This window comes from Hyla sarda, chromosome 13 (genome assembly GCF_029499605.1).
Source record: "Hyla sarda isolate aHylSar1 chromosome 13, aHylSar1.hap1, whole genome shotgun sequence".
NCBI classification, from domain to species: Eukaryota; Metazoa; Chordata; class Amphibia; order Anura; family Hylidae; genus Hyla; species Hyla sarda.
Genome location: NC_079201.1, coordinates 19,120,459 through 19,139,121, shown reverse-complemented (window position 1 = coordinate 19,139,121; position 18,663 = coordinate 19,120,459). Strand labels below are relative to the sequence as shown.

Below are 18,663 nucleotides of genomic sequence, written 5' to 3'. Positions count from 1 at the left end.
TGCCTAGGGTGGCAAATATGATTATGGTCAGTAAGCGGCAACCCCTCCAGCATTTTAAGGGGAAAGTTTATCGTGCCTAGGTGAATACCCTGGTGGGTGTTCTGACAATCTTAGATTATGGACTTAAAGTAAAGCAAAATCCAGCTTGACCCTGTTGGAGAAGTGGTCTTGTCTTCATGCTGGAACTATTCTTGGTGCTTGTTCACGGTTTTACATCGGAGTGCTCGGATACAACGTCCCTGGTTCATTTTGCTCTGTGTTTCCTTAGCTCCTTCTTCCTGCTATTTTCTTTTGTTCGCTTTTTTTGTGTCTTCTTTACCTTTCATCTTCTTTTCGCCATAGCTTAAGGTTTACTGCCTGTTCCCATCAGATCCATCCTTCCTTCCTCCTTGCTGTGGATATAGGAGGTTTCACTTATCCCTTGTTCCTTTTGGTGTCTTCCATGATGGTTCCCTTTCTATAAATGAGTCATTTTCATAGTCGTTTCCATGTTGTGCGTTTTAACTCTTGGAACTTTGCAATGGAAATTCTCTCTTGTCCTATTACAGGGTTCTGATTTAGGGTGCATGCACACCACCGTTTTCACTCTACGGGTGCCGGATCCGGCTGGGGGAGGGGAAAACCGCGTGCTCCTGTACCCCTGCCGGACCGACGTCCTAATCTATTGACTTTAATGAGCCGACCGGAGTCACAATTTTACTCCAGTATGCTCATTTTTGACCCGTATCCGGTTTTCTGACCGGACCTCAAAACTACGTTTTGAGGTCCGGCCAGAAAACCGGATACGGGTCAAAAATGAGCCTACCGGAGTAAAAAGGTGACTCCGTCGGCTCATGAAAGTCAATGGATTAGGGCGTCGGTCCGGCTGGGGTAAGGGAGAACACGATTTTCCCCTCCCCCAGCCGGATCCGGCAGCCATAGAGTGAAAACGTGGTGTGCATGCACCCATCAGTTTGGTAGGTCTGAAAATCCTGTACTGTACAGACATTGTCACCATTCACATAGAATTGTCTCCCATTGGGCTCATTCACTAATTCCCCAAAACAACCCAGCTATGAAACAACGCTGATGGGTTACTCTACTGCAGAGCCAGGCTTTACCTTGAGCAGTAAGCTTTCCTAAATTCTAACAATGGCACCCATTACTCAGATATCCCCAGGACTTATGGTAGGGCACAATAGTAAGAACAATCATGAGTGACAAAGGAAATTCATATAAGTTTGTATGAAATGTCAGGATTAAAAACGAATGGCAACCTACCGTTAGACGTCAGTGACCAATGGGAGTAATAAGTCTTGTGGCTCAGGTAAAGTGCAAACAACAAATGCACAACAGGACAAGACAAACTGAAGAGAATATCTGCAAACAAAAAAAACAGAAAACCCAATATATCAGAGAAACTTCCAAAATCACATAATAAAATGCACAGAAATATACGTTTCTGCATAACATCAAAACAGCTGGAGATAATAAGATAATACTTGGTCACATGTTATTTATATGTTAAAAAATATAATATATATATATAAAATAGTTAAATTAACCCCTAACCTGCCCCCATATGTGAAGGATGGGGTTTTTGTTTCAAGTCCCATGCAAGTATATAGGACTTCTGGTGCCTTACTCCTGCTTCTCCTGGTGAACACGTCATTCCGGCTGGTAAGCCACACCCTCCCTGCATGCCATGTCTCATCTCACAAAGACACGCCCACCTTTTAAGCCACACCCCTTTTATTTTCAGCTTACAATATCTTGTCCATAACGCAGCCCCACTTGAGGACGGGATATGAGGACGGGATATGAGGACGGGATATAAGGACGGGATATAAGGACGGGATATAAGGACGGGATATAAGGACGGGATATGAGGACGATATGTGGGGACGGGATATGAGGCGGGATATGGGGAAGGGATATGGGGACGATATATGGGGACGGGATATGAGGCGGGATATGGGGACGGGATATGGGATCGGGACATGAAGGACGGGACATGAAGGATGGGATATAGGGATACGATATGGGGACCGGATATGGGGTCGAGATATGAGAACAAAATATGAGGACAGGATATGAGGTCGGAATATGAGGAGGGAATTTGGGATTGGGATATGGGTAGTGATGAACTGCAGGGGCCATTTTCGAATTCGCGATATTTCGCGAATATATAGATGAATATTCGTCCTATGTTCAGGAAATTCGCATATTGCACATGCGCAAATATATCTTTCACCCAAAAGAAGGGAGGGATCAGTGTCCAGTCTGGAAGTGCCGATATTCGCATCAATTTGCAAAATTTGCATAAAATTTGCATAAAAATTTGCTTTGTAAAAAAAAAAAAAAAAGACTATTCATCATTACGAATATATATCACTATATTCTAAATTTTCACGAAATCGCAAAGTGCCAATATTCGCGGTAAAGATTCACATTTCGAATATTCGCGCTCAACACTAGATATGGGGTCAGGATTTAGGGATGGGATATGAGGACAAAAGCTTCCTCCTTTGTTGCTTTTCCTCCCCCACAAGGATAAGGTAGGGAAAACCGGGCAGTGCTGGGTACTCCGCTAGTCACATAATAAAATGCACATAAACAGGACAAGACAACTGGGCACGCCAAACTTTTGAAAAGCTGTCGGTTCCCCCGAACCGTCAATTAAATAATTAAGTTGTGCTGCACACCGCAACTTAAAACATTTTACCCGAATCACACCAAGCCTTGCGGGCCGGCCTGTCATTCAGGATCGCAGCAGGTCTCAGGAGTGACACCCACTGCGATGTACAACTTTTGACATGCCTGATTGACATGTCAAAAGTTGTTTTAAAGGGGTTATCCAGGAAAAAACTTTTTTTATATATATATATATATATATATATATATATATATATATATCTCAACTGGCTCCAGAAATTAAACAGATTTACTTCTATTAAAAAATCTTAATCCTTTCAGTACTTATGAGCTTCTGAAGTTAAGGTTGTTCTTTTCTGTCTAAGTCCTCTCTGATGACACCTGTCTCGGGAAACGCCCAGTTTAGAAGAGGTTTGCTATGGGGATTTGCTTCTAAACTGGGCGTTTCCCGAGACACGTGTCATCAGAGAGCACTTAGAGAGAGAAAAAAGAACAACCTTAACTTCAGAAGGTCATAAGTACTGAAAGGATTAAGATTTTCTAATAGAAGTAATTTACAAATCTGTTTAACTTTCTGGAGCCAGTTGATATATATAAAAAAGTTTTTTCCTGGAATACCCCTTTAATTTCAGTAGCCCTGAATCCTTGCTGGGCTGAGATCATAGCGCTCAGCCTAGCAAGGTGTTTAAGCATGAGCTGTGCTCGCAGCTGTCTAGCTGAAGGCACAGTTCAGATCCCCGAACCCCCCAGGGGCTCGGCTTGCTTAAAGGGGTTATCCAGGAATAGAAAAACAGAGCTACATTCTTTTAAAAACAGCTTCATATCTGTCTCCAGGTCGGGTGTGGTTCTTCTGCTTAGTTCCATTGAAGTGAATGGAGCCAAGTTGTAAAACCACACCCAACCTGGAGACAGACATGGAGCTGTTTTTGAAAGAAATTAGCTGTGTTTTTCTATTCCTGGATAACCCCTTTAACTCTAATCACAAGCAACTGAGACTGGTAGCTAGACCCTTAATAAAAGGGTACTCTGCTGCTCAGCGTTTTGAACAAACTGTTCCGAACGCTGGAGCCGGTGCCGGGAGCTTGTGAGGTCATAGCCCCGCCCCCTCATGACATCACACCCCACCCCCTCAATGCAAGTCTATGGGAGGGGGCGTGACAGCTGTCACGCCCCCTCCCATAGACTTGCATTGAGGAGGCGTGACATTACGTCATGAGGGGGCGGGGCTATGACGTCACAAACTCCAGCTTTTTGAACAGTTTGTTCCAAACGCTGAGCAGCGGAGTACCCCTTTAAATAGACTTAGTTATCAACTATAACCAGGCACAACAAAAACCCAGCATGAACCAAACTAACCTAGGCAAAACTAAAAACTGGTGTGGACCATTACCCCTGCAAAAACTAACCCCGATGCCAGGGTTTATCTAAACATTAAAAGGCAGGGGAAGATGACATGGAGGGACCATGCATTTCCTCATATTTTAGGCAGAATAAGACTTTTTTCTCCAAAGTCATAGGATCACCTGACCGCGAGGTCATCAATACAACTCCCCAAGTGTGTGATGCTGTTCCTGATCTATAGAGAACAAAGAACACTTGTATAATAATGGAAATGCTTGACTCTGATCATCTATTTCTGCAAAACTGTATAATATAGAGGCGCAGGAAGTTACAAATCTGGTAAGCACCCTCTGCAGCTAACTGAGCTATTGTATGGTTAAAGGGGTACTCCACTGGCCAGTATATGGAAGTAAATGTTCCGAACGCTGTTTTCACGCGCTGCGGGGGTCAGCCACGCCCCTCATTACATCACAACCACACCCCTTCAATGCAAGTCTATGGGAGGGGGTGTGATGGCCATCACGCCCCCTTCCATAGACTTGCACTGATGGGGCGTGGTTGTGATGTCATGAGGGGCGTGGCCGACCCCCGCAGTGTGAAAACAGCATTCAGAACCTTTACTTCCAAACCCTGGCCAGTGGAGTACCCCTTTAAAGTTAGTAAAAAGGATGGACTCTTTTTTTTCAACCTTACAAACTATGTAACTATGAACGTTCGAACAATAAACCTACAGACAGTACATTTTTATCAGTATTATCCTAATATATCGTGAATTAACTATAATATTAAATTGCCCATTGAAGTAGCCACAGCCTTCTAGAATATCTTTGGCGCTCATAGGTCTAAGATTTCACTTTGCAGAAACTCAGCAGGAAGCCAAGATTCCGGATTCCGAAGCAGAAAATGCTAATCTGCTAATCGTACACCACAGCAAAACATGAAAAAGATTGGACTGATACATTTAGCAAGAGTTATTTCAATGCCGGTTATATTATCTAACATATCGTGATCACTGATAGAAATTTCCATTAATAGGACTAGTAGACTTGTCAATTGTTTTGTTATTTTTTATTTAAAGTTGCAACTTCCTGTGAAGCATACAGCAGCTGATAAGTACTGGAAGGATAAAGATTTTCAAATAGAAGTCATTTACAATTCTGTTTAACTTTTTGGAACCAGTTGATTTAAAAAAATATGTTTTCCACTGGAGTACCCCTTTAATGTGACATTTTGTGACATATTTTACCAATTTAAACAATTGGTAAAATATCTGTCACAAAATGTCACATTAAAGGGGTACTCCAGTGGAATTTTTATATATTTTCTTTTAAATCAACTGGTTCCACAAAGTTAAACAGATTTGTAAATTACTTCTATTTGAAAATCTTTATCCTTCCAGTACTTATCAGCTGCTGTATGCTTCACAGGAAGTTGTATGGTTCTTTTCTGTCTGACCACAGTGCTCTCTGCTGACACCTCTGTCCGTGTCAGGAACTGTCCAGAGTAGAAGAAAATCCCCATAGCAAACCTCTCCTGCTCTGGACAGTTCCTGACATGGACAGAGGTGTCAGTAGAGAGCACTATGGTCAGACAGAAAAGAACTACACAACTTCCTCTGTAGTACACAGCAGCTGATAAGTACTGGAAGGATTTCGATTTTTTATAATAGAAGTCATTTACAAATGTGTTTAACTTTCTGTCACCAGTTGATAAAAAAAAAAATGTTTTTCACTTTAAACCCTTTAAATCTAGGGTGGTCTAGATTAACCTCTTAAGGACTTAGGGCGTACCTGTACGCCCTAAGCCCGGTCCCGGTGTGAAAAACGGGGTCACGCCGTGACCCCGCATCACACCGGGTCGGTCCCGGCTGCTAACGATAGCCGGGACCCTGGGCTAACAGCGTGCGACACCGATAGGGACCTATAGCACTGCAAAAAAAAAGTGAAAAAAAGTGAACAAAGGTCATTTAACCCCTTCCTTATTAAAAGTTTGAATCACCCCCCTTTTCCCATAAAAAAAAATGTGTAAATAAAAATAAAAATAAACATATGTGGTATCTCCGCGTGCGAAAATGTCGGAACTATAAAAATATATAGTTAATTAAATTGCACGGTCAATGGCGTGCGCGCAAAACAAATCCAAAGTTGAAAATAGTGTATTTTTGGTCACTTTTTATATAATGAAAAAATGAATAAAAAGCGATAAAAAAGTCCATTGAATACAAAAATGGTACCGGTAAAAACTTCAGAACACGGCGCAAAAAACGAGCCCTCATAACGGCCCGTACGCGGAAAAAAATAAAAAAGTTATAGGGGTTAGAAGATGAGAATTTTTAACGTATACATTTTCCTGCACGTAGTTATGATTTTTTCCCGAAGTACGACAATATCCATCCTATATAAGTAGGGTATCATTTTAACCGTATGGACCTACAGAATAAAGATAAGGTGTCATTTTTACCGAAAAATGCACTGCGTAGAAACGGAAGCCCCCAAAATTTACAATATGACATTTTTTCTTCAATTTTGTCGCACAATGATTTTTTTTCCCGTTTCGCCGTGGATTTTTTGGTAAAATGACTGATGTCACTGCAAAGTAGAATTGGTGGCGCAAAAAATAAGCCATAATATGGATTTTTAGGCGGAAAATTGAAAGGGTTATGATTTTTAGAAGGTGATGAGGAAAAAATGAAAATGCAAAAACGGAAAAACGCTGAGGGTAGCTCCCACCGTCCTATTTTTAGCGCCCCACGCTACCTTGTCAACCGGTCCGGAGGAGCAGTCCGAGATGGGAGCCGAATAATCAGTGGCTATGCGGTGAGTGCAGGGCGTCTGTTTTTTTCTTCAGTTTTCACTTTTTTATTTGTTTATTATATATATCGTATTTTTCGTCCTATAAGACGCACCCAATTTATAGGTGCAAAATCTAAAAAAAGAAAGATTTTGAACCCAATAGTGGTCTTCAATCTGCGGACCTCCAGATGTTGCAAAACTACAACTCCCAGCCAACGGCTGTCCGGGCATGCTGGGAGTTGTAGTTTTGCAACATCTGGAGGTCCGCAGATTGAAGACCACTGCATAGGAGGTAATACTCACGTGTCCCCGCCGCTCTGGACCCGTCACCGCTGCCCTGGATGTCGCTCCATCGCTGTCGCCGTGTCCCCGTCGCTCCGGAACGTCTCTGCTGCCGGCCGGGTATCCTCGCTCTCCGTCGCCGCCATCACGTCGTAACGCACGACGTGATGACGAGGAAGGAAAGTGCCGGCCATACAGGGGATCCCTGAACGGAGAAGACACCGAGGAGGCAGGTAAGGTCCCTCCCGGTTTAATGTAAGCACTAACCCAGCTATTCAGTCGGGCTGTTCGGGACCGCCGCGGTGAAATCGCGGCGGTCCCGAACAGCCCGACTGAACAGCCGGGTTAGTGTCACTTTCGCTTCAGACGCGGCGGTCAGCTTTGATCGCTGCGTCTGAAGGGTTAATACAGGGCATCACCGCGATCGGTGATGTCCTGTATTAGCCGCGGGTCCCGGCCGTTGACGGCCGCAGGGACCACCGCGATAGGGGTGTATTCGCCGTATAAGACGCACCGATTTTCCCCCCCAGTTTTGGAGAAGAAAAAGTGCGTCTTATACGGTGAAAAATACGGTACTTTTTTTTTGCAAAATCAAAAATTACGTCGATATATTCACTCTTTGGAAACAAGGTCGCAAACGTGAATTTTAGAATAAAGAACAAATGTATATGAATGAAACTGAATGAAAATTTAGGGAAGGGGGGGATGGAATTTTGTAGAAGTAAAGCTTAGGAACAATAGAGAAATGAGGGCATCCGACGGACGTCCCAGTTGTATACAATAAAGAGAGGGAAGGTGGTGGAAATAGGCTCTAGAGATTACATCTTCCAGCTGGTGAAAAGGCCAAAGCCCATGACCCTTGGATGAAGCTTAATGCGTTGACCAACAGAACACAGGCCGATGGGGTTTATCTCTCCTCTGCACATGGGCCTCTAAGTCCTCACTCATTCATCACCAGGACGTCTTGCAGGAAGCAGTGTGGGTATGTCTTGCTTCTTAAGGTTCAAAGGTGACTTACAAGAACCCCAGGACAAGTCAGGAAGCCAGGGGGCAAGATTGCTTTGGCAGACCAACGCCTCTGGAATGGCAGAGGAAAGTGAGCGGATTTGTTGTGTTTGTTTGGAAGCTTTGGCCTTGGAGGGGTTTGTCAATGTTTGTGTTCATATGACTCTATGTGTCTTCCTGCGCCTCGACAGTACACGGAGAAATGCACATGGCAAGTCCTGATCACGATCTGGAAACATCTGGAATTTCACATGTTTGTATCTCCAGGGAGATTCCTTTTGTTTCTCGTCCTTGCCAATAAATCCAGTCCATCTCGATGAGCAGGGAGCAGGAAACATATCACCGAGGTTAAGTGTTCCCTTCATCTGAGCCCCCGATTATGAGCTGCCAGGGATTGTTGGAGAGAAAATCACAAACTAACAAACTTCAACTGTCTCTACAACTTCTCCGGCAGTGAAAATTTCACTTTTCTAGTAACCCAAGGGCTGCCGGCCCCTAATGCATAGCAGATAATCAGATATCAAAAACTCATTGTTCTTTCGAATGTAGAGATTGGAAAGAAATCCCATTGTCGTAGAAGAAATAGATGAGTATTCCTTAAAGGGGTATTCTGCCCCTAGCCATCTTATCCCCTATCCAATGGATAGGGAATAAGATACCTGATAGTGGGGGGTCCAGCCACTGGGACAGGGCGGGGGCGGCACAGCATTGTTCTGAACATGGAAGCTTGGAGCATCCATGTTCGTGACGCCATTCAACATACATAGCTGTCATGCCTCCTCCCATAGACATGCTCCCCCACCTGTCCGTGCTCCCCAGCCTCTTGTCCGCACCCGTCTACCCTGCTCCCTATTGTGTCATGATCTCCATGTCATGGATAAAGACCTTTCTAGATGATTTCGGGTTGAGTTCTCCAATTCTTTCGATATCTCTTTGAAGACTATATCAATGAATGGAGTGAGCTTGACAGCTGTGGTCACCGGTCATCCTGCACAAAGCGGAGTTCGCTTTGTGCACCAGATGACTGGGATGCTGTGCCGAAAATCTCGTGGGACCCATGTGATCAGACACGTTATCCCCTATCCTTCGGGTCCTCATAAACATTAGTTGGTTGGTTTTGCCAAGTTTGGAGGGTACAACCAAGAACCATTATGCATGGCCAGCTTTACTCTGCTAGATCAAGAGACATGATAAGTCGCAAGGTAAGTCCCAAGGAGACAAAGATTGATCAACGTGATGTCTAAGGCTGAGTCTGGTCAAACTATGGGAGCTGAGCAGAGAAAAAAATACTGCACTCAATTCCTGTGGATACTTTACAGAAACCTGACAGACCCCAGTCAAAGTCAATAGGATATGGCGATGTCGGTTTTGCTCTGACACGTTTAGGGCCTGTTCCACACAAAAAATAAGCTGTGTGTATCCTGAATGGGTCGGAGCACAATGCTGATGTAAACCTAAGCTTAAAGGGGTGCCCTGCTGCTTGACATGTTATCCCCTATCTAAAGGATACATAGCCGGCCCCCGTGATCTCTGTGTGACACCAAAGTCATATTGCAACATGACTGGCAAACACAGCTGCCACGCCTTCTCCATTCATGTCTATGGGAGGAGGCGTGACGGTGGTGTTCTGCCGCCCCACCCCCTCCCATAGACATGAATGAAGGGGGCGTGGTGTGACATCACGATCATGGAAGCCAAAGGCTTCTGTGACCATGACGCCTCAGCGCCGGACTGGAGATCACGGGATAAGAAATAACATGTCTAGGGGCGGAGTACTCCTTTAAGCTGTAGCAGTTTGGGGTTTAAGGGATCATCCCAAGATCAAATGATATCCCCTATCTACATGAGAGCTGATCTTAAGATGATAGGTGGGGGGCCAATCGCTGGGATTCACATCAATACCAAGAACAGATCAGTTTCTCACCAAGTAACCCGCACCCCAGTAATCCGCTGCACAGAGCAAACGCCCACAGCTGTGTACTTCTGATCCACAGTCATCACGTCCCCTCCCATAGACATGAATGGAGGGGAGTGCCGTGACGCCGGGGTGCCATCTACCCGATCAGACATCCTATACCCTATTCCTTGGATAGGGGATAGGATGTCTAGGGGTGGAGTATCCCTATGTAAGGAATTGTCTAATAAATGGACACAACAAGGGGTATGAAGGACAAATGATGGCAGAGCCATCATGGGACTGTTGCTTTACTGAACTCATAGATCACCCCGACCTGTCACCCCTGTCCTTGTTTAAGGCAGGAATACACAGATTTTAGTATTGTATATTTGTATTTTATATACTTACGCGTTACATCGCCTAGCCCTGGGCCATGTCTAGTAAGTGGGTCACTAGTTTATGGTGTGGCCTATAACTTGCTAGGTGTCGTTTGGAGACTATAGTTATGTCATTTTATAAGCCGTTGTGTCACCATGTTGATTTTAAGTTCCATTCCCACAGTTCTTTTAATTTTTGCCTCAGCCTTAAAAAATGGCCCCAAAACGGACAAAAAAAATGGAACAATTAGTTTTTCAATAGTTTTTACCGTTTATAGTTAATTTTTGGTGCTTTTTTTAGACCCTTACACAAAAACAAAACAAAAAATTACTTAAAATACTGTGAATATAGCCTTAGGGTACGTTCACACGAGTGGATCCCCAGTGCGTATTTCGCTGCGGATCCGCCGCTGAAGGACCGCTGTATGCTGCCTTTACAGTTGCCTGCTCGGAACGGCAATACGCCTCTACAAGCAGACACACTGAAGCGATGTGCGAGTCACTGCGCATGCGCGGTGTACTCGCACACATCGCGGCCGCTCCCCCTGCTCTATGAGCTAGGCCGAGAGCTGCCGTGATGTGCGAGTCACTGCGCATGCGCGGTGTACTCTCACACATCGCGGCCGCTCCCCCTGCTCTATGAGCTAGGCCGAGAGCTGCCGTGATGTGTGAGTATACTGCGCATGCGCGAGGCGAATTGCAGTGTGTCTGCTTGTAGCGGCTTATTGCTGCTCCGAGCAGGCACCTGTAAAGGCAGCATACAGAGGTCCTTCAGCGGTGGGTTTGCAGGATAATACGCGCTGTGGATCCGCTTATGTGAACGTACCCTGGACAAGGAGAAGTCCAGCCGGCCATATTTTTTTCAGCTACTCTCTGTTCAAGTCAGGAACTTCTCCATGAACCTGCACCTTCTGGGACAGGAGGCAAATGCCTTCTATATACCTCAGGTGCCCATGATCTCTCAGGTAAAGGTTGACATTCAACCTGATTGATCCATATGTCTGAAGACTATTGGGTAGGCACCATAGACATGTTGGTGTATCATGTCATGTCTATGGTCAAAATTTGGTTCCAGAAATGGATCAACTGGTTTAACCTGATGTAATGGTAAGTCATAACATTCATGTGTTTTTACACAGCGCCGAAACCAGGTAATATGACAATACAGTGTTCCCTCAAGTTACAATATTAATTGGTTCCAGGACGACCATTGTATGTTGAAACCATTGTATGTTGAGACCAGAACTCTATGGAAACCTGGTACTTGGTTCTGAAGCCACCAAAATGTCATCCAAAAATAGGAGAAAGTGAGAATTAAAGAAAAATAAATAGATAACTAATATGGATAAAGCAAATCCTTACATATAAAAGTAAGAAAGATCTGCTGGGAGCTGTAATCACTGTCTATGTCAGTGTTTCCCAAGCATGGAGCCTCCAGCTGATGCAAAACTACAACTCCCAGCATGCCCGGACAGCCAAAGGCTGTCCGGGCATGCCGGGAGTTGTAGTTTTGCAACAGCTGGGGGCACCCTGCTTAGGAAACACTGGTCTATGTAGAGAACAGGAGCTTCTTCAGGGTCCTGTACAGTACACGCAATGTCCTAAAAAAGTAACATGGAGTCGCCTTATCCTGGTGTCCAAAGGAGCAGCTAACCCTGGTACAGGTAAAGAGTACAGAACATGTAATACCTCCCTGTACTGTAGGGGGCGCTACCAGACACCAGTCAGTGCATACACTTCAGTAATACAGGTAAAGAGTATAGAACATGTAATACCTCCCTGTACTGTAGGGGGCGCTACCAGACACCAGTCAGTGCATACACTTCAGTAATACAGGTAAAGAGTACAGAACATGTAATACCTCCCTGTACTTTAGGGGGCACTACCAGACACCAGTCAGTGCATACACTTCAGTAATACAGGTAAAGAGTACAGAACATGTAATACCTCCCTGTACTTTAGGGGGCACTACCAGACACCAGTCAGTGCATACACTTCAGTAATACAGGTAAAGAGTACAGAACATGTAATACCTCCCTGTACTGTAGGGGGCGCTACCAGACACCAGTCAGTGCATGCACTTCAGTAATACAGGTGTTTTACCAGTAAATTGCCCATTCCGATTGGTCAGTTCTTCCGGCCATTGTCACGTTTCACAGATCTGGACTGTCTGTAACATTGTATGTTGAGTCTGGTTTCAACTTACAATGGTCCAGAAAAGACCATTGTATGGTGAAACTATTGTATGTTGAGGCCATTGTAAGTTGAGGGATCACTGTATAATTTTTCCCTTTGGCGTTGTAATAAAAAGTTAGCGAACATCTCAAATGATGCAGAACAGTATGAGCTTTGTGTAAGTTTTTTTTATTTCTTTTGACCTTTAAAGGGGTACTCCGCTGGAAAACATTTTTTTCTTTTTATATCAACTAATGCCAGAAAGTTGAACAGATTTGAAAATGACTTCTATTTAAAAAGCTTAATCCTTCCAATACTTATCAGCTTGCTGTATGTTACAGGGAATTTGAATTTCCTTTCTGTCTGACCACAGTGCTCTCTGCTGACACCTCTGTCCATGTCTGGAACTGTCCAGAGCAGGAAAGGTTTGCTATGGGGATTTGCTTCTACTCTGGACAGTTTCTAAAATGGACAGATGTGTCAGTAGAGAGCAATGTGGTCAGACAGAAAGGAAATTCAAAAAGAAAAGAACTTCCTATGGAACATACAGCAGCTGATAAGTACTGGAAGGATTAAGATTTTTAAATAGAAGTCATTTACAAATCTGTTTAACTTTCTGGCACCAGTCGATTTTAAGAATAATTTTTTCCAATGGAGTACCCCCTTAAAGAATTCCAAAGTTCTTGGCACTGGAATAATTTAGTGTAGTATAAAGTACAGTGATCCCTCAACTTACAATTGCCTCAACATACAATAGTTTCAACATACAATGGTCTTTTCTGGACCATTCTAAGTTGAAACCAGACTCAACATACAATGTACAGACAGTCCAGATCTGCGAAACTTGTCACTGGCCGAGAGAACTGACCAATCAGAATGGGCAATTTACTGGTAAAACACCTGTATTACTGAAGTGTATGCACTGACTGGTGTCTGGTAGCCCCCCCTACAGTACAGGGAGGTATTACATGTTCTGTACTCTTTACCTGTATTACTGAAGTGTATGCACTGACTGGTGTCTGGTAGCCCCCCCTACAGTACAGGGAGGTATTACATGTTCTGTACTCTTTATCTGTATTACTGAAGTGCATGCACTGACTGGTGTCTGGTAGCGCCCCCTACAGTACAGGGAGGTATTACATTTTCTGTACTCTTTACCTGTATTACTGAAGTGCATGCACTGACTGGTGTCTGGTAGCGCCCCCTACAGTACAGGGAGGTATTACATGTTCTGTACTCTTTACCTGTATTACTGAAGTGTATGCAGTGACTGGTGTCTGGTAGCGCCCCCTACAGTACAGGGAGGTATTACATGTTCTGTACTCTTTACCTGTATTACTGAAGTGTATACAGTGACTGGTGTCTGGTAGCGCCACCTACATTACAGGGAGGTATTACATGTTCTGTACTCTTTACCTGAATTACTGAAGTGCATGCACTGACTGGTGTCTGGTAGCGCCCCCTACAGTACAGAGAGGTATTACATGTTCTGCACTACTCTTTACCTGTATTACTGAAGTGCATGCACTGACTGGTGTCTGATAGCGCCCCCTACAGTACAGAGAGGTATTACATGTTCTGTACTCTTTACCTGTATTACTGAAGTGTATGCACTAACTGGTGTCTGGTAGCGCCCCCTACAGTACAGGGAGGTACTACATGTTCTGTACTCTTTACCTGTATTACTGAAGTGTATGCACTGACTGGTGTCTGATAGCGCCCCCTACAGTACAGGGTGTACATGTACTGTACACTTTACCTGTACCAGGATTAGCTGCTCCTTTGGACACCAGGTGAGGGCGGCTCCATGCTACTTTTTTAGGACACTGTGTACTGTACAGGACCCCGAAGAAGCTCCTGTCCTATACATAGACCAATGTTTCCCAAGCAGGGTGCCCCCAGCTGTTGCAAAACTACAACTCCCAGCATGCTGGGAGTTGTAGTTTTGCAACAGCTGGAGGCTCCCTGCTTGGAAAACACTGAAATAGACAGTGATTACAGCTCCCAGCAAATCTTTATTACTTTTATATGTAAGGATTTGCTTTATCTATATTAGTTATCTACTTATTTTTCTTTAATTCTCACTTTTTCCTATTTTCGGATGACATTTTGGGGCTTTGGAACCAATTACCAGGTTTCCATAGAGTTCTAGTCTCAACATACAATGGTTTAAACATACAATGGTCGTCCCGGAACCAATTAATATTGTAACTTGAGGGACCACTGTACTTAGAACATATACATGGGTGCTGCCCATCCAGCAGCTCGTGGGGCCTAAGAGGCCCAACCATCTTGGATCATGAGATTTCTGAGGCCTCCAAAGACTCGGTTGTTCTAGGTTATAAATCCTTAGAAAGCACTGATTGATATGCATGCATAAACTAATGGAATTCAGCCTTGGGTTGGCACATGTCACATAGACAGCCCCATTGTCCTCTTCCCCCCGGCTTAATGAAGCCACAAATGAGGCTTCGGCCTTCTGTGGCTGATGAGAAAAATTTACAATTATTTGCACTAATCTAGACTTGACGCCCAGGCAGGAAAAGTACAAAGCTATAGCAGGAAAAGGAGACTTCGTGTTCCAAAAATATATGGAAAAAAAATTTTGATGCCCATGAGGTCCTCCTCAGTCTATTGGGTCTTTTTGCATAACCAATTCTCCAAGTAGTAGTGCATGTGTGATTATGAGTTTAAAGGGTTACTCCGGTGAAAGACTTTTTTATTTTTTATTTTCAATCAACTGGTGCCAGAAAGTTAAACAGATTTGTAAATGACTTCTATTAAAAAATCTTAATCCTTCCAGTACTTATTAGCTGAGGAAATTATTTTCTTTTTGGAACACAGAGCTCTCTGCTGACATCACGACCACAGTGCTCACTGCTGACACCTCTGTCTATTTTAAGAACTGTCCAGAGTAGGAGAAAATCCCCATAGACAACATATTCTGCTCTGGACAGTTCCTAAAATGGACAGAGATGTCAGCAGAGAGCTCTGTGTTCAGGATGTCAGCAGAGAGCTCTGCGTTCCAAAAAGAAAAGAATTTCCTCTGTAGTATTCAGCAGCTAATAAGTACTGGGAGGATTAAGATTTTTTAATAGAAGTAATTTACAAATCTGTTTAACTTTCTGGCTCCAGTTGATTTAAAAAAAAAAAAAAAAAAAAAAAGTTTGCATTATATTTTGCTTTTGTGGCACTGGCTATGCATGCAGTATATGGTTGTCTTATTTTTCTGTACAGTTTATTGTAGCATCTATGCAGCTTGGAGAATTCCGCCTCAAATTAAAGCCCATAGACTTCTATGGGATTCCGCACTCCCATGGGAGTGCGGAATCCCATAGAAGTCTATGGGCTTCAATTTGAGGTGGAATTCCGCAAGTTGAAATTCCGCCATGTGAATAGACCCTGAGGCAATGTTCACACGGTGGAATAGTCGCAAAGCTTGCTTAAGGGAATTGGGAAATTCGGCCAGAAACACAGAATTCGGCTGAAATTTAAGCCCCCATTGAGTTTAATGGGATTCTGCCCGCAATTCCGCAAACTTTAAAAGGTACGTTCCCATCTGGCGTATTTGCTGCTGCGTATTTAATTTTCCCATTGAAGTCAATGGGTAGGAAAATACGCAGCAGCAAATACACCAGGTGGGAATGCACCCTAAAGGTTTTTAATTTTTACGGAATGCAGAATTTCTGCAGCAGAATATCCACCACAGAAATTCCCTTGTGTGAGGCTGGGTTCACATCACGTTTTCTCCCATACGGGAGCGCATACGGCAGGGGGGGAGCCAAAACCTCGCGCTCCCGTATGCTTTCGTATGCGCTCCCGTATGTCATTCATTTCAATGAGCCGGCCGGAGTGAAACGTTTGGTCCGGTCGGCTCATTTTTGCGCCGTATGCGCTTTTACAACCGGACCTAAAACCGTGGTTGAACACAGTTTTAGGTCCGGGGAAAAAGCGCATACGGCGCAAAAATGAGCCGACCGGACCAAACGTTTCACTCCGGCCGGCTCATTGAAATGAATGACATACGGGAGCGCATACGAAAGCATACGGGAGCGCGAGGTTTTGGCTCCCCCCTGCCGTATGCGCTCCCGTATGGGAGAAAACGTGATGTGAACCCAGCCCTTAATGAGGCAGCAGAATTCCATTAAACATAATGAGGGAGATTTATCAAAATCTGCCCAGAGGAAAAGTTGCCCAGTTGCCCATAGCAACCAACCATTTTTAACAAGGCCTCTGCAAACTGAAAGAAGCGACCTGATTGGTTGCTATGGGCAACTTTTGCTTTGCACAGGTTTTGATAAATCTCCCCCCCCCCCCCCCATGGGCTTCAAATGTTGGCTGTGTGGTGTCCATGAACACGGTTCTGTACAGTCCTTAAGTCCCCTCAGGTAGAGTCCCTCAGGTCCCTAGGGCTCTCCTGCAGGGTTCCCCCATAAGTTATTATGGTATTATTGTTGTATATTAAGTATGTACATGAATTATAAGTATTGTACAGTGAATGTAAACTATATATAAAAGGTTATTAGGATATTTACCCTGTATAGGACCTTCCTAAGATCAGGTGATGCGTCATGTGATGTGTGATCACATGATATACCCAGAATTCCTTGGGCACAGGTAACCAGGCAACCAGCTACCAATGGGCTTTAGTCCAGCCCCCCTAATATATAAGGGTCTGTAGTCTCCACATAAGGTCTCTTTTCTCCTGGACCCATAAGAACCAGTTCTGTTCAAGTCCAGTCCAGAATATCTAGGCCCAAAGCCTATAACCTGCAGCCACATCTAATGTGTGAGTACAAGTCAGGCCTCTACTGTCCCTACCAAAGTGATAACAGTGGCCTCCATCATCAGTATAATAACTACAAGTCCAAGCAAGCCTGAGAGGTTCCCTGTTAGAGATGAGCGAACTTACAGTAAATTCGATTCGTCACGAACTTCTCGGCTCGGCAGTTGATGACTTTTCCTGCATAAATTAGTTCAGCTTTCCGGTGCTCCCGTGGGCTGGAAAAGGTGGATACAGTCCTAGGAGACTCTTTCCTAGGACTGTATCCACCTTTTCCAGCCCACCGGAGCATCTGAAAGCTGAACTAATTTATGCAGGAAAAGTCATCAACTGCCGAGCCGAGAAGTTCGTGACGAATCGAATTTACTGTAAGTTCGCTCATCTCTATTCCCTGTGTCCCGGTCACCTCTGTGGAAGTTGGCTATTAGTAAAGACTGTTTTCTGCCTCCTTCAGTAAAGTTCCAGTTGCATCAAAACTCTGCTTTGGACTCTCATTTAACCCCTTAAGGACTCAGCCCATTCGGGCCTTAAAGGGGGTACTCCGCCTCCAAAGGATAGGGGATAAGATGTCTGATCGCAGGGGTCCCGCCGCTGGGGACCCCCACAATATAGCATGCGGCACCCACCTGTTTCTGCTTCTAAAGCGCTGGAGGGTCTGGGTCCCGACCACCGGAACGGAAGTCTGTGACGTCACACCCCGTCCCCTCAATGCAAGTCTATGGGAGGGGGCGTGACTGTAGTCACGCCCCCTCCCATAGACTTGCATTAAGGGGACGGGGAGTGATGTCACATGGGGGCGGAGTCGTGACATCACGGCCCCTTCCATAGACTTGCATTGAGGGGACGGGGCGTGACATCACACGGGGGGCGGAGTCGTGACATCACGGACTTCCGTTCCGGTGGTCAAGACCCAGACCCTCCAGCGCTTCCGGAGCAGAAACAAGTGGGTGCCGCATGCTATATTGTGGGGGTCCTCAGCGGAGGGACCCCTGCGATCAGACATCTCATCCCCTATCCTTTGGATAGGGGATGAGATGTCTAGGGGCAGAGTTCCCCTTTAACCCCTTAACGACGCAGGACGTATATTTACGTCCTGCGCCGGCTCCCGCGATATGAAGCGGGATCGCGCCGCGATCCCGCATCATATCGCGTGGGTCCCGGCGCTAATCAACGGCCGGGACCCGCGGCTAATACCACACATCGCCGATCGCGGTCAAAGCTGACCGCCGCTTCTAAAGTGAAACTGAAAGTATCCCGGCTGCTCAGTCGGGCTGTTCGGGACAGCCGCGGTGAAATCGCGGCGTCCCGAACAGCTGATCGTACACCGGGAGGGCTCTTACCTGCCTCCTCGGTGTCCGATCGACGAATGACTGCTCC

General features: G+C 44.9%; 1 long non-coding RNA gene across 2 annotated transcripts in view; it reads right to left on the bottom strand.

The window, feature by feature from the left end:
- Window positions 1-17,131, bottom strand: part of LOC130297311 (uncharacterized) — a 152,118-nt gene extending 134,987 nt beyond the window's left edge. For both annotated transcript variants that reach the window (XR_008849476.1, XR_008849477.1), the window contains exons 1-2: window positions 17,039-17,131; window positions 1,261-1,359 (exon numbers count right to left, since the gene is read on the bottom strand). This is a non-coding gene — a long non-coding RNA (uncharacterized LOC130297311). The remainder of the gene's footprint in view (window positions 1-1,260; window positions 1,360-17,038) is intronic.
- Between the last annotated feature and the right edge of the window lie 1,532 nt (window positions 17,132-18,663).